Below are 14,018 nucleotides of genomic sequence, written 5' to 3' on the forward strand. Positions count from 1 at the left end.
TTTTTCTGTGCAATTGATAGCCCCTGTGTGGGCGAGTTTTATTGCCTCTGTTTTACAATGTTTAAAAATTAATAAAAACCATTGTAATATAAAAATCGATCCATGTACAATGCATCCAGAAAGCGTTCACAGCGCTTAACTTTTGCCACATTTTGTTATGTTACAGCCTTATTCCAAAATGGATTAAATTCATTTTTTTTCCTCAACATTCTACAATCAATACCCCATAATGACCCCATAATGACGTGTTTTGAAATCTTTGCAATTTATTAAAAATAAAAAATGAAAAAACCCCCCATGTACATAAGTATTCCCAGCCTTTGCTCAATACTTTGTTGAAGCCCCTTTAGCACCAATTACAGCCTCAAGTCATTTTCAGTATGATGCTACAAGCTTGGCATACCTAGTTTTGGGCAATTTCTCCCATTTTTCTTTGCAGTACTTCTCAAGCTCCATCAGGTTGGATGGGGAGCGTCGGTGCACAGCCATTTTCAGATCTCTCCAGAAATGTTCAATCGGGTTCAAGTCTGGGCTCTGGCTGGGCCACTCCAGGACATTCACAGAGTTGGCCCGTAGCCACTCCTTTGTTATGTGGGCTGTGTGCTGAGCAGGGTGGATTTGATTTAAATCAAACTGATTTAAATCACTAGTCAGTAAGACTTGATTTAAATCCTAGTTTTCTACATAGACTGATTCTTGCTGGTATAACTTTAATAGGCAAGTAGATGAAGATTTTTAGAATAACAACTTTTCATATTAGTTTTTTTATCCCCAGTTTAATAGGTTAATCATTCATATTTGGACAACTTTTCTGTTGTACTTAGGAAGGAGAAAAATAATCATTACCTTAATAATAACAATTTAAATAGATTTATTCAACTGAAACAATAACATTCCAGCATATATGATTTGCTTAAACATCCATGTTTGTTAACTAATTTGGCTAAACAAAATATATATATTTGAAGAAACTTAGACTGTCAGCCCCTCCTCCTCACACTTAGTTTCACTTTCTTCTTGTGCAGATCTATTCCACTCCAAACAATCAGAAAAATATTGTTTCTATTCTATTCACTGAACTTCTTGAAACTTAGCACTGAAGGGGTTGATTCTGTATTCATAGGTTTGTAGAAGTTAGGATGAAGGTCTTTTTCTTAATTCTGTTCATGTTATAACATTTTTGCTGTGAAGAAGAGGCATGTGATCTCCGCTGAGTCAAATTCAGTTTTGAGAACTGCAAAAGTAAACCAATCATCTGTGATAATATCTTGTAGGCAGAGAAACTGCCCACAAATCTTACAAAAACCTCTGGAAGAGCATGACATTGTGAATGGATTCATGGAATTTATTTACCAAAAAAATTAAACATATACAGCCTTATTCTACATAATTAAAAAACTAATCTTTATTTCATGATGGAATAACCTTTGGATGGTAATATACTTTCCTCAAAAAGCATTTTATTTTAAAAAATCCGATTTAAATAAAAAAAATCCGATTTAAATTAAAAAAATGTGATTTAAATCAAAAAAATCCGATTTTTTTGATTTTTAAAAAAAAATCATTGATTTTTATCCACCCTGGTGCTGAGGGTTGTTGTTATTTTGAAAGATGAACCATCGCCCCAGTCTAAGGTCCAGAGCACTCTGGAACAGGTTTTCATCAAGGATGTCTCTGTACATTGCTGCATTCATCTTTCCTTCAAACACGACTAGTCTCCCAGTTCCTGCTGCTGAAAAACATCCCCACAGCATGATGCTGCCACCACCATGCTTCACTGTAGGGATGGTATTGGCCAGGTGGTGAGCAGTGCCTGGTTTTCTCCAGACATGACGCTTGGCATTCAGTCCAAAGAGTTCAATCTTTGTTTCATCAGACCAGAGAGTTTTGTTTCTCATAGTCTGAGAGTCCCTCATGTGCTTTTCGGCAAACTCCAGGTGGCCTGCCATTTGCCTTTCACTGAAAAGTGGCTTTCGTCTGGCCACTCTACCATACAGGCCTGATTGATGGAGTGCTGCAGAGATGGTTGTTCTTCTAAATTCTCCTCTCTCCACAGAGAAACACTGGAGCTCTCTCAGAGTGACCATCAGGTACTTGGTTACCTCCCTGGCTAAGGCCCTTCTCCCTCGATCACTTATTGTGGCCAGGCGGCCTGCTCTAGGAAGATTCCTAGTGGTTCCAGACTTCTTCCATTTATAGATGATGGAGGCCACTGTGCCCATTGGGACCTTCAATGCTGCAGAAATTTTTTTGTACCCTTCCTCAGATCTATGCCTTGATACAATCCTGTCTTGGAGGTCTACGGACAATTCCTTGGACTTCATGGCTTGGTTTCCACTCTGACATGCACTGTTACCTGTGGGACCTTATATAGACAGGTTTATGCCTTTCCTAATAATGTCCAATCAACTGAATTTCCCACAGGTGGACTCCAATCAAGTTGTGGAAAATCTCAAGGATGATCAGTGGGAACAGGATGTACCAGAGCTCAATTTTGAGTGTCACGGCAAAGGCTGTGAATACTTATGTTTTTTTTTTTTGTTTTTTTAATTTTAATAAATTGAAAAGATTTAAAAACAAACTTCTTGAGGAAAAAAATGAATTTAATCCATTTTGGAATAAGGCTGTAATATAACAAAATGTGGCAAAAGTTAAGCGCTGTAAATACTTTCTGGATGGACTGTATGAAGAAGAAAATAATTTTCAGGTACCACAAAAAATGTTCTAAGCTACTTGCCTGCTGGGCCACTTTTCACAATCGTGGAAAAATCTGTGCTTTTTTTTTCTAGAAAATTACTTAGAACCCCCCAAACATTTTATGTATATATACACACTATATTGCAAAAAGTATTGGGCCGCCTGCCTTTCCCCGCACATGAACTTTATTGGCATCCAGTCTTAGTCCGTAGGGTTCAATATTGAGTTGGCCCCGCCCTTTGCAGCTATAACAGCTTCAACTCTTCTAGGAAGGCCGTCCACAAGGTTTAGGAGGGTGTCTATGGGAAGGTTGGACCATTCTTCCAGAAGCACATTTGTCAGGTCAGACACTGATGTCGGGGGAGGAGGCCTGGCTCACAGTCTCCCTTCACTGGAACTAAGGGGCCAAGCCCAACCCCTGAAAAACAACCCCACACCATAATCCCCCTCCACCAAACTTTACACTTGGCACAACGCAGTCGGTGGTGGAATATTTAGTAGCCAGGAAATGTCACGGATGGACTTATTGCACAGGTGGCCACCTATCACGGGACCACACTTGGAATCACTGAGCTCCTGAGAGCGACCCATTCTTTCACCAATGTTTGTAAAAGCAGTCTGCATGCCTAGGGGCTTGATTTTATACATTCAAAATTTGATTTTATACACCTGTGTCCATGGAGGGGAATGAAAATCCTGAATCCAATGATTTTGAGGGCTGACCCAATTCTTTTGGCAATATAGTGTGTGTATATATATATATATTTTTTTTTTTCTCCAGAGGCCATAGAGAATAAAATTGTGGGTGTTGCAATTGTTTATGTCACACGGTATTTGCTCAGCAACTTATCAAACAGAATTTTTTTGGAAAAAAATACATTTGAATTAATTTTATTTCACACAAACACTATATAATACACAATGTTTTGTTAAAATATAAAAGAAGATGTTACGCTGAGTAAATAGATACCTAACATGTCACGCTTTAACCACCTCCCGCCCGCCATATAAGGTAATGACAGGCGCAAGGTGGTTCTCCCATTCTAACCGCGCATGCGCGGCTCCGGGGGTGCGCAGCACGGCGATCTCTGGTGTGCTGTGTTTCTCGGACACAGCGGATCACTGAACAATGGGAAGAGCTGAAGATGTCGGCTCGGTCATGTGATCAGCTGTATCCGGTCACAGCTGATCTCATGTAAATAGGGAAATGCCGGTTATCAGCATTTCTCTCCTCACGAGCTGTCACGCTGACAGCTCGAGAGGAGAGCCAGTAATCCGCATTCCTCAGAGGGGACATGTACACTGCTCAGCAGCGCCGATCGCCGCGCTGCGCGCTCCCGTAGCCGTGCATGTGCGGTGAGAATGGGAGGACGTCATATGACGTCCTCCCAGAACGAGAGAACCGCCTTGCGCCCGTCATAGGACTACATGGCGGGTGGGAGGCGGTTAATAGATGACTACTATTCTAGTTGGTGTCATATGACATCCTTGGGTTGAAGTGGTTATACCGGCACCTGCAGGCATCATCCTGGGATCAAATTGTTCTGCTGCTGATTCTCTTATCCGCAGAAGTGATTCGAGTGGCTAAACAGGCGATCACTTCTGCGGGTGGAGGAATGCCTCTGTGACTGAAGTAGCCAGTTTATATGCTGTGTTACGAGGTTCAGTATCAGAGGTTATGGCGGCATATACAGTTTCTGGGAAAACGTCGTCTGATAAGCATAAGCACGGTCCATAAGTGATTGCAGAGCTCAATCTCAGTCTTTACGAGACTCGTTCTTTATAGGACTCAGTCTTCACGGAACTCAGTCTTCACGAGACTCGTTCTTCATAGGACTCAGTCTTCATGGGACTCAGTCTTCACGGGACTCAGTCTTCACGGGACGCAGTCTTCACGGGACCAAGTCTTCACGGGACTCAGTCTTTATGAGACTCAGTCTTCACGAGACTCAGCCTTCACGGGACTCAGCCTTCACGGGACTCAGTCTTCACGGGACTCAGTCTACACGGGACTCAGTCTACACGGGACTCAGTCTTCATGGGACTCAGTCTTCACGGGACGCAGTCTTCACGGGACTCAGTCTTCACGAGACTCAGTCTTCACGGGACTCAGCCTTCACGGGACTCAGCCTTCACGGGACTCAGCCTTCACGGGACTCAGTCTTCACGGGACTCAGTCTTCATAGGACTCAGTCTACACAGGATTCAGTCTTCATAGCACTCAGTCTTCACAGGACTCAGTCTTCTTGAGACTCAGTCTTCATAGGACTGAGATTGAGCTCTGCAGCCACTTTTGCAGCAGTTGTTATTCTTATTCAGGGTCACAATCCTGCGCAATGTCCTTTTGTCTTTTTTCAACCACGCTTATGCTTATCACATGATGTTTTCACAGAAATTGCATATGCCGCCATAACCTTTGATACTGAACCTCGCGACATGGCATATAAATGGGCAACTTCAGTCACAGAGGCACCAGCTAAGCGGCGCCAAAAACTTGCCCTCTTTGAAGCTCAGTCAGCTCTGACATGATTTCGTATTATTAGCAGCGCATGCAGCGAATGACAAAAGTGAGGCTTCCTAACTGCCACCTAGGTGTCTCATCACACAGCGAAAGCAAAAGAATGTTACATCACTTCCGCTTTCAACGTGAAGCATGTCGTCACTTTCACACCTGCGAAGTGCGATTTAATAAAAACGATTGACTCAGAAACCAATCGAATAGCCATACCTTCCCTTCCTGTCAATGTAATCTCAGTTTAGATCAGATTCAGACAAACTGAGTTGATTGGCAGAAAATTATCCATCGGTTAGCACTGAGATATTTTGTTCATGTATAGGATGGTATTTCGATTGATCAGATTATGAGATTACATGGTGGAAACAGAGATATGATTGGTAATTTATGATCGTAAATTACGATTGCATCTTAACTATTGATAGAAATCCACTTTTCTGATTTTGGTAAATCGATCGAATGAGTTTGCTGACTATAGATCAGTTATTCGACTATTTTATGTATTACCATAAGGCCCCATTCACACCTGAGCATTTTGTAGCTTGAAGCCCCAAACCACTTAGGGAGAAAAAAAATCAATATTACTCTATGGAATTGGTTTACATCCCCACTCCAAGCCGCCTGAAGCAGAACGCTTGAAGCTCAAAAAGGTTTTGGAGCTACTTTTGTAGCTCAATTCAGGCAGATTGATGCGTTTGTGGCACATTTTTTACTTCCATAGAAATACATGGCAATATGCAAATCACACCTTTTCAGGTGATTTTGCTAGTTTTGTCGTGCGACCAAGAGTGTTTTTGTGGCATGTAAAAACATGGCAACAATTGATGTCACAGATTACATTTTTCTCTATTAGCTAGTACAAAAGCCTGAAAAAGCCTGAAACTGCCCGAACAAATTGCAAACAAATGCACATAAAAACGCACGACAAAACACGTGAAAAAATGCACAAAAACGCTTTGCTCAGATGTGAGTGGAGACGTAGGGCTCATTCACACTATTTGCTGCGACTTGCATTTTTCCACAATAGATAAACACAGCTCATTGCTTAGTCTAGATTCACACCTATCTATTTTCCGCTGCGTTTTGCAGAAACGCACAGCAGTCCATTTAACATGATTTCCTATGGGACACGTTCACATCTCTGCGCTTTCACCCAGATGCATTTTTTGGAAAGGGTCAGAGACAAAAACATTGCAGTTTTGGTTCTATAGACTTCAATGGAGATGCTGCAGAAAAGCATTTAGTGCGTTTTTGATGCATTTTAATCTGCCCAGCAACAAGTAGAAAACCCCCCCGCAAAATGCATCAAAAACGTGGCAAAAAACGCAAAACGCACTGCAGAAATGGATCAAACACAAACTGCATAGATGTGAACCTAGCCTAAGGCACATAGAAAACAATTGCAATGCTGGTGTGATGTGCAGTGTGGAAAGATGGAGCACCTCTACATTTTGCTGTGCTGCACTGGATGGCACCTTTTGTCAACGCACAGCAGTGCAACACACCATGCTGCTGTGCAGTGACATAAATAAAGTGTCACCTTGTGACCCTTCACATAACGTTGAAAGAAAAAACAAGCAGTGCACTGCACAGAAATGCCACAGCCAGCACTGCATTAGCCTGCATAGTAAATTGCTGCATTTTCTGCGCAAACTAGTGTGAACAGGGACTAAGAGCTGGTTCACACCTGAATGGCACAGGAATGCAGTCGACATTCCTCTTCAGCACATTCCCGTGTGGTGCGATTTTGCAGCCCATTCAAATGAACGTGCTAGAATCACACAGGAGCACATGCATTCACATGCAATCCCAGCTGACAACTCAGCATCCCTGGAGGTACAATAAGTACAGCAGGGACCAGGGGGTGTTGGGGGGTATGGTGTTAGCTACCCGCTTCCCGAAAGCCCTATAGCAGAAGTACTGCTACATGGAGACAGGGATGTGCAAAATCACACACACACATATTATTATTATTATACAGGATTTATATAGCGCCAACAGTTTGCTCAGCGCTTTACAATATAATGGGAGACAATACAGCAACAATACAGTTCAATACAAGAGGGATAGGAGGGCCTGATCCTTGGAGCTTACAATCTAGGAGGGAGGGGCTAGTGGTACAAAAGGTAGTAACTGTGGGGGATGGACTGGTAGGAGGAGTAGAAGATTCCATTATTAGCTGAGGGCAGGATAGGCTTCCCTGAAGAGATAGGCTTTCAGAGATCGCCTAAAAGTGAGCAGAGTAGGCGATAGTCTGATAAATTGGGGTAGAGAGTTCCAGAGGATGGGGGAAGCTCTGCAGAAGTCCTGGAGACGAGCATGGGAGGAGGAGACAAGGGAGTTAGAGAGCAGGAGGTCATGCGAAGAGCGGAGAGTACGGTTTGGGTGGTATTTGGAGACAAGATTGGTGATGTAATTTGGGGCAGAGTTATAAATGGCTTTATATGTTATTGTTAATGTTTTGAATTTTATCCGTTGGGCAATGGGAAGCCAGTGGAGGGATTGGCAGAGAGGGGTGGCTCATACAGAACGGTTAGTAATATATACAGTTGCAAGAAAAAGTATGTGAACCCCTTGGGATTACGTGGAGTTTTGCATGAATTGGGCATAAAATGTGCTCTGAACGTCATCTAAGTCACAACAATAGAAGAACACAGTCTGCTGAACATAATACTACACAAACATTAGATGTTGGCATGGTTTAATTGCACATAACATGTAAACATTCCCAGTGCAGGGAGGAAAAAGTATGTGAACCTTTGGACTTAATAACTGGTTGACCCTCCTTTGGCAGCAATAACCTCAACCAAACATTTCCTGTAGTTGCAGATCAGACCTGCACAACGATCTGGAGTAATTTTGGACCACTCCTCTTCACAAAACTGTTTCAGTGTAGCAATATTCTTGGGATGTCTGGTGTGAATCGCTCTCTTAAGGTCATGCCACAGCATTTCAATCGGGTTGAGGTCAGGACTCTGACTGGGCCACTCCAGAAGGCGTATTCTGTGCTGTTGCAGCCATTGTTTTGTTGAATTACTTGTATGCTTTGGGTCATTGTTCTGTTGCATCACCCATCCTCTGCGGAGCTTCAGTTGGTGGACAGATGGTCGTACGTTTTCCTGCAAAATGTCTTGATAAACTCTGGAATTCATTTTCCCATCAATGACAACAATCCGTCCAGGCCCTGAGGCAGCAAAGCAGCCCCAAACCATGATGCTCCCTCCACCATGTTTTACAGTGGGGATGAGGTTTTGATGTTGGTGTGCTGTGCCTTTTTTGCTCCACACATAGTGTTGTGTGTTCTTCCCAAACAACTCAATCTTGGTGTCATCTGTCCACAGTATATTTTGCCAGTAGTGCTGTGGAACATCCAGGTGCTCTTTTGCAAACTTCAAACGTGCTGCAATATTCTTTTTGGACAGCAATGGCTTCCTCCGTGGTGTCCTCCCATGTACTCCATTCTTGTTTAATGTTTTCCTTATTGTAGATGTGTCAACAAAAATGTTAGCATGTGCCAGAGATTTCTGTAGGTCTTTAGCTGACACTCTGGGATTCTTCTTTACCTCATGCAGCATTCTGCGCTGTGCTCTTGCAGTCATTTTTACAGGACGACTGCGCCTAGGGAGAGTAGCAACAGTGCTAAACTTTCTCCATTTGTAGACAGTCTGTCTTACCGTGGACACATGAACATCAAGGCTTTTGGAGATACTTTTGTAACCCTTTCCAGCTTCATGCAAGTCAACAATTCTTGATCGTAGGTCTTCTGAGAGCTCTTTTCTGCGAGACATGGTTCACATCAGACAGTGCTTCTTGAAACCAGTAAGCCCAAAACAGGTGTGTGTTTTTTAAGGGCAGGACAGCTGTCAGCAACACAACCAATATCATCACACTGATTGGAGTCAAGGTTGGCTCACTCCTGGCTCCAATTAGCTCTGGGAGAAGTCATTAAGCTAGGGCCTCACATACTTTTTTCTCCCTGCACTGTGAATGTTTACATGTTATGTGCAATTAAACCATGGCAACATCTAATGTTTGTGTAGTATTATGTTCAGCAGACTGTGTTCTTCTATTGTTGTGACTTAGATGACGTTCAGAGCACATTTTATGCCCAATTCATGCAAAACTCCACGTAATCCCAAGGGGTTCACATACTTTTTCTTGCAACTGTATATACTATATTTACTGTATATATATATATACATGTGATTTTTACATTTCCGGGTAGGGGGTGCGCCTGCGCTCCCTACCTGCGCCACTGTTGGCTCCTCGACATGTCAGTCACCGGGTTCAAGCCGCCAATTCTCGGCTGGGACTGTGACTGATCAACAGCGGAGCTGACAGGGGAGAGGTCTGTATGTAAACAATACAGATATCTCCCGTCAGCACAAACAGCAGAGCAATACAAAGCAGCATGTTTCTGTAGTAAAACACACACAGCACACTGTTAACCCTTTGATCATCCCAGATGTTAACCCCTTCCTGCCCAGTGTCATTAGTACAGTGTCAGTGCTTTTTATTAGCACTGATCACTGTATTAGTGTCACAGGGGATGTCCGTGGCAGTTAGTCAGTTCCCTGCCAGTGTCAGAATTCCCGCCGCAGTCCCGCTATAAGTCGCTGATTGCCGGCATTACTAGTAAAAATAAATAAATAAAAATTCCAGTATTGTCATGTTTCACATGACTGACATATGCCTTTAAGTGTTCTTTGTATTTTGTCTCTGCTCCTCCCTTTCCTTTGGTTTAGTTAATGCTGTATAACTAGCCCTCCCCCTTTCCCAGTAATGCATTTCAGCTTCTAGCCTCATGTCTTATGGAAGTAGATCACATTTTGATCTTTTAACCTATCAAATGTTCATTGTTGTAAGATTCTCTCAGTTTATGGAATAAACTTCACAAAATCTACAAGGTGTCATCTGGATTGAGTCACTGCCTGTGTTATTCAACTAAGATTGGAGTTATCACTATCTCATCAGGGGCGGACTGACAACTCATGGGGCCCCCGAGCAATAGGGCATCATAGGGCTCCTGTGTCCTTGCCCAAACTCAAAAAGCCTATGAAAAAGGTACCAGGGGCATCTCATGGGGCCCCCTACTGACTCCGGGCCCTCGGGCAGTGCCCGAGTTTCCAAATGGTAAGTCCGCCCCTGTATCTCATCACAACTGTAAGTTACAGAGATCACACTTTCAATGCTTAGATTGGAGAGACAGAACAGGTATACAGTGAGGAACAGAAGTATTTGAACACCCTGCGATTTTGCAAGTTCTCCCACTTAGAAATCATGGAGGGGTCTGAAATTCACATTGTAGGTGCATTCCCATTCTGAGAGACAGAATTTTAAAACAAAATTCAGGAAATCACATTGTATGATTTTTAAAGAATTTATTTGTCTTGCACTGCTGAACATAAGTATTTGAACACCTAAGAAACAGCAAGAATTCTCGCTCTCAAAGACCTGTTACTGTGCCTTTAAAAAGTCCACCTCTACTCCACTCATTAATCTAACTTAGTAGCACCTGTCTGAGCTCTTTAAAGACACCTGTCCACCCCACAGTCAGTCAGACGCCAACTACTACCATGGGCAAGACCAAAGAGCTGTCAAAAGACACCAGAGACAAAATTGTGGACCTCCACAAGGCTGGAAAGGGCTACGGGGCAATTGCCAAGCAGCTTGGTGAAAATAGATCAACTGTTGGAGCAATTATTAGAAAATGGAAGAGGCTAAAGACGACTATCAGTCTCCCTCGGACTGGGGCTCCATGCAAGATCTCACCTCGTGGGGTATCACTGATGATAAGAAAGGTGAGGAATCAGCCCAGAACTACAAGGGAGGAGCTGGCCAATGACATGAAGAGAGTTGGGACCACAGTTTCAAAGGTCACTGTCAGTAGAACACTACGCCGTCATGGTTTCAAATCATGCATTGCACGGAAGGTTCCCCTGCTCAAGTCATCACATGTCCAGGCCCGTCTGAAGTTTGCCAATGACCATCTGGATGATCCAGAGGAGGCATGGGAGAAAGTCATGTGGTCAGATGAGGCCAAAGTAGAACTTTTTGGTCTAAACTTCACTCGTCGTGTTTGGAGGAAAAAGAAGGATGAGTTGCGTCCCAAGAACACCATCCCTACTGTGAAGCATGGGGGTGGTAACATCATGCTTTGGGGGTGCTTTTCTGCGAAGGGGACAGGACGACTGCACTGTATTAAGGAGAGGATGAATGGGGCCATTTATTGTGAGATTTTGAGCAACAACCTCCTTCCCTCAGTCAGAGCATTGAAGATGGGTCGTGGCTGGGTCTTCCAACATGACAATGACCCGAAGCACACAGCCAGGATAACCAAGGAGGGGCTCCGTAAGAAGCATATCAAGGTTCTGGAGTGGCCTAGCCAGTCTCCAGACCTAAATCCAATAGAACATCTTTGGAGGGAGCTGAAACTTTGTGTTGCTGAGCGACAGCCCCGAAACCTGACAGATCTAGAGGAGATCTGTGTGGAGGAGTCGGCCAAAATCCCTGTTGCAGTGCAAACCTGGTCAAGAACTACAGGAAACGTCTGACCTCTGTAATTGCAGACAAAGGCTTCTGTACCAAATATTAACACTGATTTTGTCAGGTGTTCAAATACTTATGTTCAGCAGTGCAAGACAAATAAATTCTTTACAAATCATACAATGTGATTTCCTAAATTTTTTTTTAAATTCTGTCTCTCAGAGTGGGAATGCACCTACAATGTGAATTTCAGACCCCTCCATGAGATCTAAGTGGGAGAACTTGCAAAATTGCAGGGTGTTCAAATATTTCTGTTCCTCACTGTATATACCGCCATTTGTAGATGCTATAACTTTCATGTAAATTAATTTACATGTATTGGGATTTTGTTTATAGCAAAGACATGTTGCAGAATACATTTTGGCGTACATTTTTGAAGAAATCTTATTTTTCTATTTCAATGGTCTTTATTAAATTTTTTAAACAGTATAAACAGAGGCAATAAAACACGCCCACGCAGGGGCTATCAATTGCACAGATAAACAAAATGCAAAATAAAAAAAAAGGAAAAACAATGCTCTAATGCCAACAGGGCAAAAGGTACGCCCACGCAGGGGCTATCAATGGCACATAAGGTACAAAACAGTAATGTAACTGATTATAACAACTAAATGCAGCTGTCCAGTCACACCAAAAACAGAGAGAGAGAGAAAAAAGAAAAGAGAGAAAGAAAAAAAGAAAAAAGGGGGTGGGGGGGAGGGGCAAAGAGCAGGGATTCAAGAGCGCCAATACCGAACGCCATTACATCCCCAGACTAGAAGAAATCTTATTTTTAAACTTTTTCACTGGGTATGTTTTATAGCAAAAAGTCAAAAATATTGGTTTTTTTTTTTCAAAATTGTCAGTCTATTTTTGTTTATAGCGCAAAAAACTAAAAAAAAAAAAAACGCAGAAGAAGATCAAATACCACCGAAAGGAAGCTCCATTTGTGGGAAAAATAGGACATAAATTTCATTTGGGTGCAGCGTTGCATGACCGCGCAATTGTCAGTTAAAGTAACGCAGCGCCGTATTGCAAAAAATCGCCTGGTCAGGAAGGGGGGGGGGAGTCCTCTGGAGGGCAAGGGGTTAAATATTTTTTTCTGTAAAGGTGAACTAACCCTTTAAATAAAGTTCCAGTGTTGCCCTTTACACATCTCGGGGTGTCTCTAAATAATTCTGCGGCCATTGGTTATTTAGGTTTTAAGTCACATCACATTAAAGGCTGCGTATTTTTAAAATAAATATTGCCTTCTCTGCACAGTCCTTTTCTTTTCATTATAAAAACACACTTTAGTATGAATGTGAGCTGAATATTTCTAGTTTAATAAATATTGATGTAAGAGCCCTTTCCTCTAGAACACACAGAACTGGCGGTGTGATTCATCAGTGATAATAACAATGGTGGGGATTTTCTTGTCTTGTATTGTTTGTTTTGTTTTTTTTCCACAGGGTATGAACATATACTAAAACCTCCATGAGCTATTGTTAGCTGTCCCCTTTATGTGTTTTTTATGTCTGTACATTGCTTTGATTAGTAAGTATACAGTGCAGTGTGTACTGTAAGTGTTGTCACCCCAGGACAGGAAGTGTGTTAGTGGCAGGATTGCCAGGTAAAAATATAAAACAAAAAAGCCTAAAAAAAAAAGAAAGAAATCTATGCAGCTATCACATCTAAAGCTGGCCATAGATGGTTCAAAACTCAGCCGGATCAGCAGGAACTGGCTGAGATTCGAACCATCTATAGGCAGGCTGGTTGCACCCAAATCGATTGTTGTACGACTTGGGTACAACCAGACTTTCACATTTTTTTATGCAATTAGCTGCTAGCTGCTCCTCCCCACCAGGAGAACACAATAGCTCCACGGGAGGGATTTCCCCATCAACGCTCACTGTGTTGATGGGTGAATCGAGCAATTTTGTTTCCTGCAACCCGTGTTTGAAGGAAAGAAAATCGCATCATCTATGACCTGCCTAAAGACTGATAAACTGCATGTTGATCTCCAGATTAGATATATATTACTTTAAAGCTGAACCACAGCAATGATCTTTATTGCATGCTTACAATGGTCCAACTTGTCACAATGTAAGTATGTACAGGTGTACCTTGGTATACCAATTTAATGTGTTCTCCCAGACTTTTCACATTGTGAAAAATTTGTAAACCGAAATGCGGTTTCCCATAGGAATGCATTGAAAACCAATTAATCCGTTCCGGAGGTCAGAAAAGTCACTGTCACTATAGGTCAGTGCTGGTTTTTAAATGTAATTACCGGCTTTTT

This window comes from Staurois parvus, unplaced genomic scaffold, assembly GCF_062004578.1.
Source record: "Staurois parvus isolate SC_StPar_1 unplaced genomic scaffold, SC_StPar_1.0 ptg000295l, whole genome shotgun sequence".
In the NCBI taxonomy this organism is placed as follows: Eukaryota; Metazoa; Chordata; class Amphibia; order Anura; family Ranidae; genus Staurois; species Staurois parvus.